We start from the raw sequence: 15,686 nt of genomic DNA, 5'->3' as shown, positions 1-15,686 counted from the left end.
CCTTCGGTAGCTCAGTTGGTAGAGCGGTGGACTGTAGTGGTTATTCTGGCAGATATCCATAGGTCGCTGGTTCAAATCCGGCCCGAAGGAATATTTTAAACGTCTCTGTGTGCAAGTATTTCCGTCGCGTTACCTATGAAGGGTATTAAATGCGAAAACTGTCCGATGCTCGATCTGGCGCTGATGATACTGAAATGAGGCCTAGGTTGATACGCTGAAGAAAAAGAGGAAAAATTTCAGTTTGGGTCCAAGAATCGAAAATATAGCACAGAAGAGGTTTGAAACACCTCCTAGAAATGTGAGGAGTAATGTAAAACGAACTTGCATACATTCATAGAACATGTGGCTCTAGAGGAACAGTTTGTTTTACTCGTAGAAGAGGGGAGATGGAATAAGGAGTTCGAAATTCTACGGAATGAAGTTAAACTGCAGATATGGACGGGTAATATACAATACCTTTAACATCAAAGTGGAAAATCAGGAAACACTGTGATGTGTTACGGCAGCTATAAAGGGCAGTTACAGGTTACGCCACTGTTGTTAAAGTTTTATGTTGAAATAACGAAGAAGGGAAAGAGAGAAAATATCAGAAGTAAAAATAGTTGAGGCGTAAAAAAATAGCAATGCTGAGATTCGTAGACAAAGTCAATAAAGCTTAGAAGTAATAATGTATGAAATTGGCAGGCCACTAACCAGTAGTGCACAATTTATTAAGAATTTTTTTAAAAAAAGGATGAAAAGTGGAAGAAAGTAAAAGAGCAACATGCAAAAATAACAATTTTTTAAGATACAGTAGCAGAAGACTAGAAAGAACACTCCTAGCTAGTAAACAGAACTACAGAAGAAGTAAATTAAAGGACGATACAAGCAGACCTGCGTACGCTCCACAAACTTCAAATGTAAACATCGAATTTAGCAAGAAGCTTCTGAAAATGTACACCTGCAGCACAACTTTTCTGAAGTGCTCGTGTACCACGGAGACCCTCCAAGGATTTTAATCGTGATGCTACAACAGAGGGTAAAAAATAAGTGGCCGGTAAAATACGAATTATGAGGTGCTCTAAAAAACAGGCGGAGAAGGAAACCTAAGAAAAACTCTTTGCCAGAATAAGGGAAAAGTAGTGGAGCTTTTTCAGTATTTAGGACTAGTTAACTTCGCCGTGGGAGAACTACTAAGGGGAGGGGCCCATGGGTAGTGTGCGTGGGAGGGGGAGAGCGTAAGGCTTGTATAGTGTTAGAAAAATTGTGTTAGCAGTCACAGATTAGAACATGGAAAACGTTACCCAGGATTTTTGATTACAGGATGTGGAGGGATGGACAAATTAGCCCGAAACAGAAAGAGAGAAGTAGCATGAATTAGTCGGAAGATTGGTGTAAAAAAATGATAAACATCCCTTTCTGTGCTGCAAAATGACTCTCTACCGATAAGCAGTACGGCTGTAGTTATTTGCATACCTGGGCAACTGCAAAGGGCGGGTTTTCTTGTAACTTTGTCATGTGGAGTTATGGATTCGTATTGATTTCGTTGTTAGGCGAATCAAGGCACATGTGCTACTAAACTGTCGCGAAAAAAATTAATTATGGAATAATCTTCGTTTCTGTTTTGTGTAAGAGCAGTAAGGTGAAAGATCAGTCATTCCACAGCTTCTAGAGTATCCTGAAACTGGACTAAAGTTGGAATCAAGACCACGTTTCTAATTACAACGGAAAGCAAGAAAAAAGCCAGGAAGGGACATCTCGTCGCCCGAGAGGTTGTTACAGACGAAACGCAATCTTGGAAAGGACACTGCGAAAATAGAGAAAGAACTGTCTCGGCATTAGCCTTAACGGATTCAGACAAACCACAGATATTCTGTATCTGGATGACCGCACAAGGACTTGAACAGAACAGTTACCCAATGTAAGTCCAGTACCTCAGCCCCTGCGAAAACGAGTACGACCGGACACAAACTGATATGTGTTTCTGTTGAGTGATGACACGACAGCTTATGAACTGACAAAAGCCCTCTGAAACACATTAGGATTGAGTCTTTTGCAAGTTGAGTAAATTGTTAATACCCTGACGTCAGTCCAGACCATTTCGTATGGTGTTGCGATGTCTTGTTTGTAGCACACAAGTCGTACAGATCAGAACCTGTTATCTATACACAGATGGTTTTAGTATCAGTATTTTTTGTAGATTGTGTTACGAAAGACTAACGAAGAGAAAACAAAGGAAAGGAGGGATACATATCAGAATTCGAAAAGGAAACACTCTGTTCAGATTACATAAAGAAGTTGTTGTAATGTATGTCCGCAGCCTGTATGAATTGTTCAGCTAACAGAAATAAAACTTTTATAGTCACAAGCAGAAAATGACATCACTCGAACATGATAGATCTTAGAGTTTTAAGGAGTAACTTTAAAGAAAAAGCGTTCCTGGTTCTCCAGCTCGTTAATGTTTCAAGGCGACCGGTATGTTCCAGACTGGAGTTAGTTTTGTTACGTTGTTGATCTCCATACGGACATGTTCGTAACAGATTCTAAAATTCTCTACAAGCGGTATTAGCGACGATCCCCAAGTGAGGCTCCAAGGAAACGTCACATTCTGCTTCTGTGCATGTGCAGACTCGTCCACGTGTGCACAGTAGCAAACATAAGCAGAGAGTAGAATTATCTGAGCAATATAACTGTTGAGGAACTGTGGCCAAGTTCCAATGAGAACTGCACAAAGCTCTACAAATGTATTCACGTTGGAGGATAATCAAAGATGATAGAGATCAAGAACAATGATAAAAAACAGTGCCAACTGAAACAATAGGAACACAGCAAAGGACATATTCGCAGAGAGGCAAGGTAGATATTAAGCGAAACGCTCTAGGTTACCCGAAGGGCAATGCATGGTAATGCCTTCAACAAGTGAAACACAGCACGCTGTTAGCGGCAGAAAAATCAGTGTCCAGACACTTGTAGACGAAACGGGAACCGACATAGAAACTGTAAAACAAAATCGTAAACATTGAATTCTGTCTTTAAATCATGAATGAATTTTCAATCTGTAGCGGAGTGTGCACTCGTATGAAACACTCTGACATTAGAACAAGTGTGCCGAACCGTACTCGAACCCAGACCCTTTGCCGATTGAGTTCTTCTGGTCGTAACTCAGGAAACGCACTCACAGTTTCACCGCCGCTAGTTCTTCTGTACTTCTAGCCAGTATTTGGAAGTCTGTACTAGAGGTACTGAAAAACAGCTTTGATCACTGAAACTTGGCAGATTTGAAGGTTTTTATGTAATTACATCTAACTACTACATTTACGGGACTGATGCTCGTAATGGCTGTGACGAAACCTCATGGGTGTTGACTCAGTAAGTGCTCGGCGTCGGCGTCCAGTAACTTGAGTACTTCGTGCCTATCTGCTTACTTGCCGGCGTAGGCTGTGTGCCAACAGATTTACTGCAAACTGTAGCATCTGCAAGCGCCTTAAACTCCGACTACGCAGCATTTGCGGCAATTACGGCGCCCAGTGGCAGCTTCGCTGCTCTGCTCTCACTGTTACATGTTGTAACACCCGTGTGAAATCTTATACGGAGATGACCACGTGGCCGAGACTGTAATGAAGATGGTATTTACTGACAAGGCGGGTAGTCATCTCCTGATCGGCAATACCTGGATACATAGATTTGGTAAATACAATATTTTTAGGCTCCACGAAATTCACAAAAGCACGTGAAAGATGTTGATCTCAGGCATTCTTCTTACCATGTGCGCCTTTATGAGATCGCTGTCAATCGTACTTACACCAACAGATCACAGATGTAACACTAACTAAGCAGTGCATAAAAATACCTTAGCCGGAACGTGGCGGATGGAAATCTCCAACAGAATTATGAATTTAAAATGTATCTGTGACTATAAAACTGATGCACACACCAGAAGCCGAAAACGCAATGCCACACGAGACTTCATGTCGTCGTTCCACACAATTACGTGAAATTGAGCTTCATACTGAAAGGCTTGCCCATCTTCTTTGTTCTAGACTTAGCAGTGGAACGGGAATTAAAGCATCATCACTCTATCAGTAGGCCATCAGTATGAGCGAAAACTACGACAGAACGTCGAAAAATCACGAAAACTCGAAGCGAAGCGCCTCTCCATGGAGAGGCATCTTGTCTAAAGGGCGCGTGCTACCCTCGTTCTAAATACCTCCACAGGAAGAAGATATACATATTCAGTCGAAAAAAAGTCACTCCCTAATTGACACGTAACTAAGCTGTATCTGCTCGGAACTAAAACCTGCTGCTACTCAGAAACAAGTTCGAAAACACAGTGTGAAATTGTTCCTAATTGTTTAAATAAATCAATAAATAGACAAGGTGAAATTGGTTACATAAGTACAGTCCGGCAGCTCAACACAGTCTGAGCTAGTTTCCTGCCTTTTTTTCCGGGGAGGTGGGTTGAGGAGGGGCCACGGGGAAGTGATAGGTGAGGGTTTGGGAGTTTCCACAGGGATAGGGTAAGGAGCCCACTTGCTGGCTGGGAGAAATCCAAGACGTCATTAGGTGATGGGGTAATTTATTGATCTATTTAATTAAATTGCATAATTAATTTGATATCAATTTGAAACAAATTGTCCTTGTATCCCCATAGCTCTAAACCCCCTACTCGATTTCCATACATTGCACTTTGGGTAGAAGAGCGCATTTTCCAGCAAAACAGCTGCGTCAGGCAACAGCACCTTTTCACTGGTGGCAGAGAAGAGTGCGGTAGTTTTGAATCAATGCTGAGAAAGTAAGTTGCTGATTAGTGCAGTTAGACATATAGAATAGTGATACTGAAGTTGAAGAATAGTGTAAAAGAATTGTACAGTGAAAGTGGCCACACACTCCTACTTTATAAAAACTTTACTGTCAATGGGAAAGTGGAATGTGCTGGTGCACAGGGCTACACCTATAATGTCAAAATTTCCTGAATAAAAGTACTTAAGATTACAGTTTACCTATTTTTAGATTCTGTAATAAAAATAAAGCAGTAATTTGCTTAACATTGTTACTCTCCTACAATATGACTTACTGATGTAGTCAAGGGAGAGCATCAGTTGTGCTGGTAGTTGCACAGTTCAAATGCTGGTCGTAAGGGCATTTTTGCACTAGTTGCAGAATTCGATGAGCAGAAATTTTGCATGCTGCCTTCATGACAAAATCGTACGGGATGACATTTAAAAACAAAGGAAAGAGAAACAGAGGATAAATAAATGAAAGGAGCAAACTGGCTGCAGGTAACTAATACTGAGTGGCTTTTAATTGTTCCCTTTGGATGGCCATTATCTGTTTTTCATCTAAATAGCGCGCCAGATATGTCCATCAGCGGAAGAAATCGGCTCTGCAGCCTGTTGGGGATGCGTAGCGAATCTCTCCGAGTGGGAGAGGCAAAGCGCCGACTCATGGACGTGTCAGCCAAGGGAGAGCCGGCCAGCTGCAACTGGGTTAGTCTCCTCACGACGTAGCAGCCACTATACGAGCTTCTCGTATCAGCGGCTCCTTGGTATAGGGGTATGATTGTCGCTTAGGTTGCGGCAGATCCCGAGTTCAAATCCCGGGCGAGCCCGTATTTTCTGCTTTGATGCTCACTTTTCAGGAGCTGAAAGTGACGCACGAGCGTGTTCAGGAAACTGGGTCCTGTCTCCCAGAGACTGCGGAAGCACAACGAGGGTCCACAGCGTTGGAAAGTCAGGAGTGTTTCACTTTAAGGGAAACCCACGCAAGCGATCATTAGAGATGAAGCACAAGCACACAACAGGCTTCTGTTTGGGCACAGCTGCAGCTTTATAGACATTTCGCGTGGTCGGTGGCTCCGGAGTAACTGTAGGACGTTCGTTTTAATTTTTCGGTGCTGTGCGTAATGCAGAAAATGAGATTCATTACGGGGGATATCATACTCAGTCACACGATCACAATTTTTTAATAGATTAATTCCTTTAACATGTCACCCACGAGGGTCACTCCAAAAGAAATGCACACTATTTTTGTAAAAATACAGTTTTCATTCTGCATGTGTGAAAGCTGTACAGTGTGTAGATACATCCTTCCCGCTTGTTTTTAAACTTAGTTCAACCTGTTCCCGTGAGTGGCGCAATCACAGCATGTCTTCAAGATGGCTGCTACACTTGACGTTCGTCAGAAGCAACGTGCTGTCATAGAATTCCTGCGCTGTGTAAACGAGATAGTGGAAAACATCCACAAGAGGTTGAAAAAAGTGTGTGGAGATGCTGCTGCCGATCGCAGTACAGTTAGTTGGTGGGCAAGCAGGCTACGTGATGAAAGCGGGCATGGCAATATTGAGGATTGTGCTCGCAGTGGCAGGCCTCGTACTGCACACACTCCAGACAATGTCCAGAGAATTAACGAATTGGTGATTGCTGACAGACGCATCACAGTGAACGAATGTCACGCTACGTTGGGATAGGGGAAGGAAGTGTTTGCAGAATACTGAAAGTGTTAGCGTTAAAAAAGGTTTGTGCCAGGTGGGGTTTCCAGGATGTTGACAGTGGCTCACAAAGAAACAAGAAAAACGGTATGCAGCGAACTTTTGGAACAGTACGAGAGTGGTGGAGATGAATTTCTTGCAAGAATTATGACAGGTGATGAAACTTGACTCCATCATTTTTCACCAGAGACGAAGAGGCAATCAGTAGAGTGACTTCATGCAAATTCACCCAAGAAATTCGCTACAAATAAGCGGAGCAAATGGAACTTTGTAGACGAACAGAGTTGTTCGTACCATGGGGTTGAGATGAACTTCAGTATTACCACCTTTGTTACAGGTCTTCTCGAGCAGAAAATTTTAGGTTCATGTCGCAGTTCACTCCAGGAAAAATCTACTTTTTTTTAGAATGAGTCATTTATATTCTACTTTTACTTCTGATGCAAATACACTACTGGAAAAAATTAGTACACCGTTTTAGGGGTTTCCAGTTCAGTCAAGATTTATTGTTTTAAGAGTGCATGTAGAGTACATGAAATGATTACATTTACAGATCAATAGCATAAGCGGTTCAGAGCTACCAGATGTCGACCCATGCTTAAAGCACTCACACTGGCACGTGTTGTAACCTCCACAGGCAACAATGCAGCCATTGACTCTGGTATTTAGGGGATCGTACAGATGGTGAATACTGCCCTGGAAAACGTTATGCCATGCCTGCTGAAGATGCTCACGGAGTTCTGTAGGAGTTGTTGGTTGACGTGTCGCACGAGTCACTTCTCGTCACGCCATATCTCACACGGGCTCGATTGGGGAGAAGTCTGCAGATCGTGCTGGCCAGCACATTGAGTTTCACAGGTAGTGTGTAGGCATTCATTATCCTTTTCGAATAACACATCACCTTCCTGTTGAAACCATGGCAAATGAATGAGTCTAACAACAAATAGAATGTACCGAACACTGGTTACCGCCCTCTCCAGAAGAACCAGAGTGTTGTACCTTATCGCACCCCAGACTATAAAGACCTGGTGGGACCAGTACATCTTGGATGAATGCACTCTACGAGACAGCGCTCACGAGATCTACGCCGTACGTGCAAACTGCCATCACTTGCATGGCATAGATGTGCTTTCGTCGCTGAAGACCACGACGCGCCATTCCATCTTCCAACTGATTCTCCGACGACACCAGTCGAGCCGCCGATGCTGTGGCGTGAGTGGCAGATGGGCTAGAGGTGTGCATGCCCATAGTGTCACTTACAATAAACAGTTTGCAACAGTTCGTGTTGACATGTCTAGGCTAACATGCCCTCTTATCTGTGCTGTGGTTGCTTTGAGTATTCCCTACTCAAGTGTAGGCACTGATGGCGCTCTTGTAGCTACGACATTACGCTATCTATTGTTGGACGACAATGAAAACACTATCCCCCAGGTGTCGTATGCCGTCATCGGACCAAAATCGACGTCGACTTTCCAGATGTACTAATCTTTTTTCGGGCAGTGTATATTAAAAGGCACTTCTAACAAAAATAAAATCTAGCAATATAGGCCCCATCATAAAAAGTAAGGCACAAGGCAAAGGAGGTGATGTATGTGGTACAGGACTGTAGTTTGTAACAGGTGACGAGGTGAAGTTTTACAGGCATGATATGTATCTGCATGAAAATTATTCATTCATGTATTTTCTGTGTATGCATTTGCTTTAAGCCCTGAAACTAGAACTTCATATTCCTTTTTATACTTTTTTCTTATGATTTTGTGTCATATCAAAACATTGCTGGTCATATAGAAATGCAGAAATATTGGAGCAAGGGCAGTACAAGCACACTCTGCGTTGTTACCAGATGTATCCAAGATTGCGGCGATGACGTCATTCAAGATGGCGACGTTTAGATTTGGCAACAGCACAATGGTGGGAAGTTTGAATTTGGCAGGATGTTTGGTTTTCGGCAGGAAGTTTGAATTTTGGTGGGAAGATAGGTCATTTGGGCTACCTCCACTAACCTAACACTCCCTCCACTCCCTTGCCCCCCAAAAATGGCAGGAAGTTCAAATTCCATCAGGATAATGCATCACACCATGGTTACCTCTACTAAACTAAGAAAATGGCGAGAAGATAGGTCACTTGGACTACCTCCACTAAGCTGTCACCCGACCGCCACCTCCTCCTATGAACTGGTGTGAAGTTTGCATTTTGGCCGGAAGATAGGTCAGTTCATGTATCTCTACTAACCTAAGAAAATGGCGCGGAAGAAATGGCACTTGGACTACCTCCACTAACCTAAGTCACCCGACCACCACTTCCTCCTAGGAAATGGTGGGAAGAGGTCTCAACTTGTGCTGGACATAAGTCTTGATTTAAACAATTAGATACAGTACAGCCATCCAGTATGTTCACCACGAGGTCAGGACTCCAGCTGACCTAGTACACAGTACCATGGCAACAGGGCGCTCTCATCTGTGACGTAATCCAAGATGGCCGCCATGATGTCAGCTGACAATGCAAGTACTATTATCCAAGGTGGTGGAAAACAGTGTGTTCGCCATGAGGTCTGGACCTAGTACACAGTACCACCACCAGAGAGCAGTGATGTCCGTTCTGTGATGTAATCCAAGATGGTGAGGGGAAAATGGCAGCAGACAGTGTCTCCACCAAGAGATCTAGAGTCCAGTTGGCCTAGTACACACTACTGCCACCAGAGAGTCCTCTCATTTGTGACATAACCCAAGATGACTCCAGACTTGGGGATTACAAGAACACATGTATTTTCACAGCGTTTGCCATAATATTACACTATTTTCGCGATACTTCTAAATATCAAGCACACAGCTGCACAACATAATTCCCAAGATGTAGACTGGAAATTATTTCTCTACAAACCCCAAACTTTAGCGAAGTGGAGCATGCTCTAGAAAACTGAGTAACTAGAAACTTATCTGTGAAAAAAACTCGACAAAAGAAAAATTGAGGAAACTGATATTTCCACTTGCTAATATTGATGTTGGTGATTTAACAGGTTCCAAATCATCTGTATAATTTACAAAGTCAAATAACGTGTTTCTCATGTCTATAGGCCCAGCAAATGTGTTTTCACCTGCTAGATGTACACACCACAATCCATGTCCCCTCCATTGCACAACATTATTTTGGCTCACATTTTTATGCAAATATGTTATTGCACGTTCTCCAACACCTGCTATGGTACCTTAGGTTGTAGGTGTGCTAAGTCACAGCAAAGGAAGGCATTTGTAGCACTGACGTGTTAAATTATTTGCTATGTTGTCGGACTTTCTTGTTACAGTAAAGAAATGGAATACTTACGAACCAATAACGCCTAAATTGGTACGTACTTGATCGCATATTTTCAAGAGCTAATATGTCCAGAAGCCATATTACCCAACCAGAATGTTCTCTCTTTACTCCAAAATGGTAACCATTATTCATAGTCTTCAAACTTCGTCGCATCTGCTGCATCTACGATCTAAAGAGTGCAAGTCTTAGGCATTTTTAATGTAAATATTGGACCCATGGAGAACTAAAGTTTCAAACGATAAAACTATTTTTCATCTCAGTTAATTACTGACCATGTTACAGACTTCCATTGTTATTTGATGAAGAGATTTCAACTTATTTTGATAAAATTGCCAAATCATTAAAATTATGGAAACGTGCTACCTAATGGTTGTAATAGAAAAGCACCAAATGGCTCGTTGTAAACTAAATACAGATTTTTCTGAAATATAAAGTTCGGCCAAGGCGTCTCCGTTCGAAGGCCGTATAGTCCAGAACTGGTATTCTAGTCTGGCAAAATCGCCGTGACAGCCGAGGCAATCATACCACCGACGCGCCAGTTAAATGCCGAGTCCTGGTGCTTGAGGAAGTTCATACCTGCCGGTTGCACGTTTTCGTCCGACAGGAATTGCCAACCCTTCAAGGACTGTATTACGGAACTGAAGGCGGGATAATCGCGTGCGGGAAGACGACTGTAAGGACGGTGCCCGACTCTCTCCCACTCCTCCGTGATGGATGAGGCTGGCCTCCCAGATCGACCGGCCTCTTGTAGTGAACCGCGACCAACACAGAACTTGGCTCAGCATTCGACAAAGGTGGTTCTCGACAGACATGCTGCCCCACACACTTGCTTCATGCTCCGATGTATGTCTACCGGTGTTTGTCCTTCAGCACCTAAGAAAAGAATAACAGCAAGTTGGTCCTGTTTGAACGCGTTTCGTAATAACGTTGCCATTGTTTACGTTTCAGCATTTACCGCATGCACGTCGCATAAACACGATTGCTACACTAATCCCTCGCCTACACATCGGTGCTTATATACCCGCAGCGGAGACATAACATTTACACTGCAGCAATGCCCTCAAATAAAGGTTTTGTTCGCCCCTTATAATAAGGGATCAGGGCTTAAATAACGATCTGTGAGGTGCATACTACTGGCAGTTCAGTTGGCGTGTGCTTGGTGTTCCGAATTCTGACGCTGTGTAAGCGTTGCACTACGCAGTAAATAAGAATCTGTGTGATGAAAATTAAGCAAAGGTTCTGCGGTTCTGATGAAAATACTAAATGATCAAATGACAGTGCCGGCCGCGGTGGCCGTGCGGTTCTAGGCGCTTCAGTCAGGAACCGCAAGACTGCTACGGTCGCAGGTTCGAATCCTGCCTCGGGCATGGATGTGTGTGATGTCCTTAGGTTAGTTAGGTTTAAGTAGTTCTAAGTTCTAGGGGACTGATGACCTTAGATGTTAAGTCCCATAGTGCTCAGAGCCATTTGAACCATCAAATGACAAATTTCTAATTTACCACTTTCCTTTTCATTGCACTTCTGCAAGAGTCCTCAGTTTTTCAAAAATATAAGATCTTTTCTCCTGTACGATTTCTCCGTTTCTTACTTTTCCCCCGGTAGAAGTACATGGGCAGACAATTAGGCTGTCCGCAGGACAAAGTTAGGAAACTACTGCGAAAGCAAAGAGAGCTCCACTCCAAGTTTAAACGCAGCCAAAACCTCTCAGACAAACAGAAGCTAAACCATGTCAAAGTTAGCGTAAGGAGGGCTATGCGTGAAGCGTTCATTGAATTCGAAAGTAAAATTCTATGTACCGACTTGACAGAAAATCCTAGGAAGTTCTGGTCTTACGTTAAATCAGTAAGTGGCTCGAAACAGCATATCCAGACACTACGGGATGATGATGGCATTGAAACAGAGGATGACACGCGTAAAGCTGAAATACTAAACACCTTTTTCCAAAGCTGTTTCACAGAGGAAGACCGCACTGCAGTTCCTTCTCTAAATCCTCGCACAAACGATAAAATGGCTGACATCGAAATAAGTGTCCAAGGAATAGAAAAGCAACTGGAATCACTCAATAGAGGAAAGTCCACTGGACCTGACGGGATACCAATTCGATTCTACACAGAGTACGCGAAAGAACTTGCCCCCCTTCTAACAGCCGTGTACCGCAAGTCTCTAGAGGAACGGAGGGTTCCAAATGATTGGAAAAGAGCACAGATAGTCTCAGTCTTCAAGAAGGGTCGTCGAGCAGATGCGCAAAACTATAGACCTATATCTCTTACGTCGATCTCTTGTAGAATTTTAGAACATGTTTTTTGCTCGTGTATCATGTCATTTCTGGAAACCCAGAATCTACTATGTAGGAATCAACATGGATTCCGGAAACAGCGATCGTGTGAGACCCAACTCGCCTTATTTGTTCATGAGACCCAGAAAATATTAGATACAGGCTCCCAGGTAGATGCTATTTTTCTTGACTTCCGGAAGGCGTTCGATACAGTTCTGCACTGTCGCCTGATAAACAAAGTAAGAGCCTACGGAATATCAGACCAGCTGTGTGGCTGGATTGAAGAGTTTTTAGCAAACAGAACACAGCATGTTGTTATGAATGGAGAGACGTCTACAGACGTTAAAGTAAACTCTGGCGTGCCACAGGGGAGTGTTATGGGACCATTGCTTTTCACAATATATATAAATGACCTAGTAGATAGTGTCGGAAGTTCCATGCGGCTTTTCGCGGATGATGCTGTAGTATACAGAGAAGTTGCTGCATTAGAAAATTGTAGCGAAATACAGGAAGATCTGCAGCGGATAGGCGCTTGGTGCAGGGAGTGGCAACTGACCCTTAACATAGACAAATGTAATGTATTGCGAATACATAGAAAGAAGGATCCTTTATTGTACGATTATATGATAGCGGGACAAACACTGGTAGCAGTTACTTCTGTAAAATATCTGGGAGTGTGCGTACGGAACGATTTGAAGTGGAATGATCATATAAAATTAATTGTTGGTAAGGCGGGTACCAGGTTGAGATTCATTGGGAGAGTGCTTAGAAAATGTAGTCCATCAACAAAGGAGGTGGCTTACAAAACACTCGTTCGACCTATTGCTCATCAGTGTGGGATCCGTACCAGGTCGGGTTGACGGAGGAGATAGAGAAGATCCAAAGAAGAGCGGCGCGTTTCGTCACCGGGTTATTTGGTAACCGTGATAGCGTTACGGAGATGTTTAATAAACTCAAGTGGCAGACTCTGCAAGAGAGGCGCTCTGCATCGCGGTGTAGCTTGCTCGCCAGGTTTCGAGAGGGTGCGTTTCTGGATGAGGTATCGAATATATTGCTTCCCCCTACTTATACCTCCCGAGGAGATCACGAATGTAAAATTAGAGAGATTAGAGCGCGCACGGAGGCTTTCAGACAGTCGTTCTTCCCGCGAACCATACGCGACTGGAACAGGAAGGGGAGGTAATGACAGTGGCACGTAAAGTGCCCTCCGCCACACACCGTTGGGTGGCTTGCGGAGTATCAATGTAGATGTAGATGTAGATGTAGACATACTTGGCGAAGGGGTGGCGGATCCGTTTACGAAGAATGTAATATGTCAAACGAACTTTATTTCATGGATGAAGTCTATAATTAAAAAAAAATAAAAAATACATGACTGGTTTTCTGAGATGCGCAGATGGTACTCCCGCAATGACTGCGCAGGTGAGATTTGCACGGTAAGATCTCGCACAGCAGTCTCTCTTCCTCTCGCATCTGTCAACAGAACTAGGAAAAACCTATTCCTTCGGCCACGTACGCTGCAGTGGTAGGTAGAATGAATGTGCGTGTGTGTGTGGTGGTGGTGGTGGTGGTGGTGGTTAGTGTTTAACGTCCCGTCGACAACGAGGTCATAAGAGACGGAGCAAGCTCGGGTTAGGGAAGGATTGGGAAGGAAATCGGCCGTGCCCTTTCAAAGGAACCATCCCGGCATTTGCCTGAAACGATTTAGGGAAATCACGGAAAACTTAAATCAGGATGGCTGGAGACGGGATTGAACCGTCGTCCTCCCGAATGCGAGTCCAGTGTGCTAACCACTGCGCCACCTCGCTCGGTGTGTGTGTGTGTGTGTGTGTGTGTGTGTGTGTGTGTGTGTGTAATACGACGACGCTTGTCAATGAGCTACAGTAATTCAGCAACTGCGGCCAGCAGACGACCTTTGCTTCCCAGTGGTGGAGAAGGTGTCGACAGAGCGAGTGACGCTAGAAGAGCACCATATACTCACGCCGCTGACTCGACGCCCGCGCGAACACCGGGCTACGTGCCGGCTCTGGCGAGAGGCAGCCACGTATCTGGGTCACACGAGAACGGAGGCTGTGCACTCCTTCGGTAGCTCAGTTGGTAGAGCGGTGGACTGTAGTGGTCATTCTGGCAGATATCCATAGGTCGCTGGTTCAAATCCGGCCCGAAGGAATATTTTAGATTTCTCTATTTGTCAGACTTTTCCCTTGAGCGGATGTATGGGACCGATTGCCGCAAAGATTTAGAATGCCCCGCATAAAACTAAGAAGGGTGCAATGAGCTACCAGTGTCTACATCAATTTTTCAATAATTTTTATAAACACAACACATACACATAGCAGAGGCTTTAGTCATCAACGTCATCAACGCTGGGGTAACTTTTCTATTCCGCAATTGTAGAAATCACGAAGTTTTGAGACGAAGAACTCATCGAGCCGTGTTCAGAGCGCATTTTCATCAGGATAAAAAGTTCCTTGAAGGTAAAAATCTGAGGGCAGGATGTGGTGGATAACATGGGTGCAGAATGATTTCCCAACCCGACGCCTGTATAGTGTTTCTTCTTAGTGTAGCAGAATCCGGGCGGACGTTATCGTGGAGTAACATTGCTTTTTGGCAGTCTTCCTGGTCGTTATTCTTCTACTGCGAATGCAAGACGTCTCAATTCTTAGCAATAAAAATCAGCACTGAAGTTACACCTCGGGGAAGCAGTTCGTAGTACACGCATAGTACCATTTCTCGTTAGCTATAATGAAGCAGCATGGAAATGGTCGGTGTTGTTCTCTAGCCAATTGATGACGATGAGCGAGCAGAGATGCACATATAGGCACCCGCTGATTTTCATGGTTTGGCAAGATTCAAGCTTCCGTATGTCGTCAACCACGCGCCTACAACCTACACCACCAGTCTAAGTTATTATGTATATTCCAGTAGAGAAGACATTTCATTCGGACGTAGCTTCCCCAGTATCGGCGGACAAATACGTTATTACAGTAGCTGTGTTATTCCGAATTACTATGTAACGTTACATCGGACGTCATCAGGCACGATTTAAAATTACGTAGGAGTATAACATCTGCATGTATTTATCGCTGTTAAAGTCAGTGGGACTGAAGATATATAGTGATAATTGTGTGAGCATGCTGGCCGCGGTGGCTGAACGGTTCTAGGCGCTTGAGTCCGGAACCGCGCGACTGCTGCGGTCGCAGGTTCGAATCCTACCTCGGACATGGATGTGTGTGATGTCGTTGGATTAGTTAAGTGTAAGTAGTTCTAAGTTCTAGGGGACTGATAACCTCAGAAGTTAAGTCCCATAGGGCTCAGAGCCATTTGAACCATTTTTTGTGTGAGCACTGTCTACAACGGTACTAAATGACGCCTGGTGACCCGGGGAAGGCAGGTATACAAGAGGAGCACAGAAGAATGGGGAATCAATCTAGCAACGACACGTGCTGCAAATGGAGAAATCCACTGGTCTATGTGACTTTGACAAAGAGCAGACTGTAATCGCTCGGAGCGCGGGAACGAGCATCTCTGAAACGGCAACCTGCTCGACTGTTCGCGTACTGCTGACGGCACCACCCATGAAAAGTGGTGTAAGGGAGGTGAAAGCACGAGTAAGCGGCATAGTGTTGGACGCCA

The 15,686-nt window shown here is 44.0% G+C and overlaps 2 non-coding genes across 2 annotated transcripts; both read left to right on the top strand.

The window, feature by feature from the left end:
* On the top strand, positions 1–90 carry Trnay-gua (transfer RNA tyrosine (anticodon GUA)). Its single transcript is given in 2 exon segments — positions 1–37; positions 55–90. It is a non-coding gene; the product is annotated as a tRNA-Tyr (tRNA).
* Positions 91–14,129: 14,039 nt separating this feature from the next.
* Trnay-gua (transfer RNA tyrosine (anticodon GUA)) lies at positions 14,130–14,219 on the top strand. Its single transcript is given in 2 exon segments — positions 14,130–14,166; positions 14,184–14,219. It is a non-coding gene; the product is annotated as a tRNA-Tyr (tRNA).
* The last annotated feature ends 1,467 nt before the right edge of the window (positions 14,220–15,686 follow it).

This window comes from Schistocerca serialis, chromosome 2 (assembly GCF_023864345.2).
Source record: "Schistocerca serialis cubense isolate TAMUIC-IGC-003099 chromosome 2, iqSchSeri2.2, whole genome shotgun sequence".
In the NCBI taxonomy this organism is placed as follows: domain Eukaryota; kingdom Metazoa; phylum Arthropoda; class Insecta; order Orthoptera; family Acrididae; genus Schistocerca; species Schistocerca serialis.
This window is presented reverse-complemented; position numbering and strand designations above follow the sequence as displayed.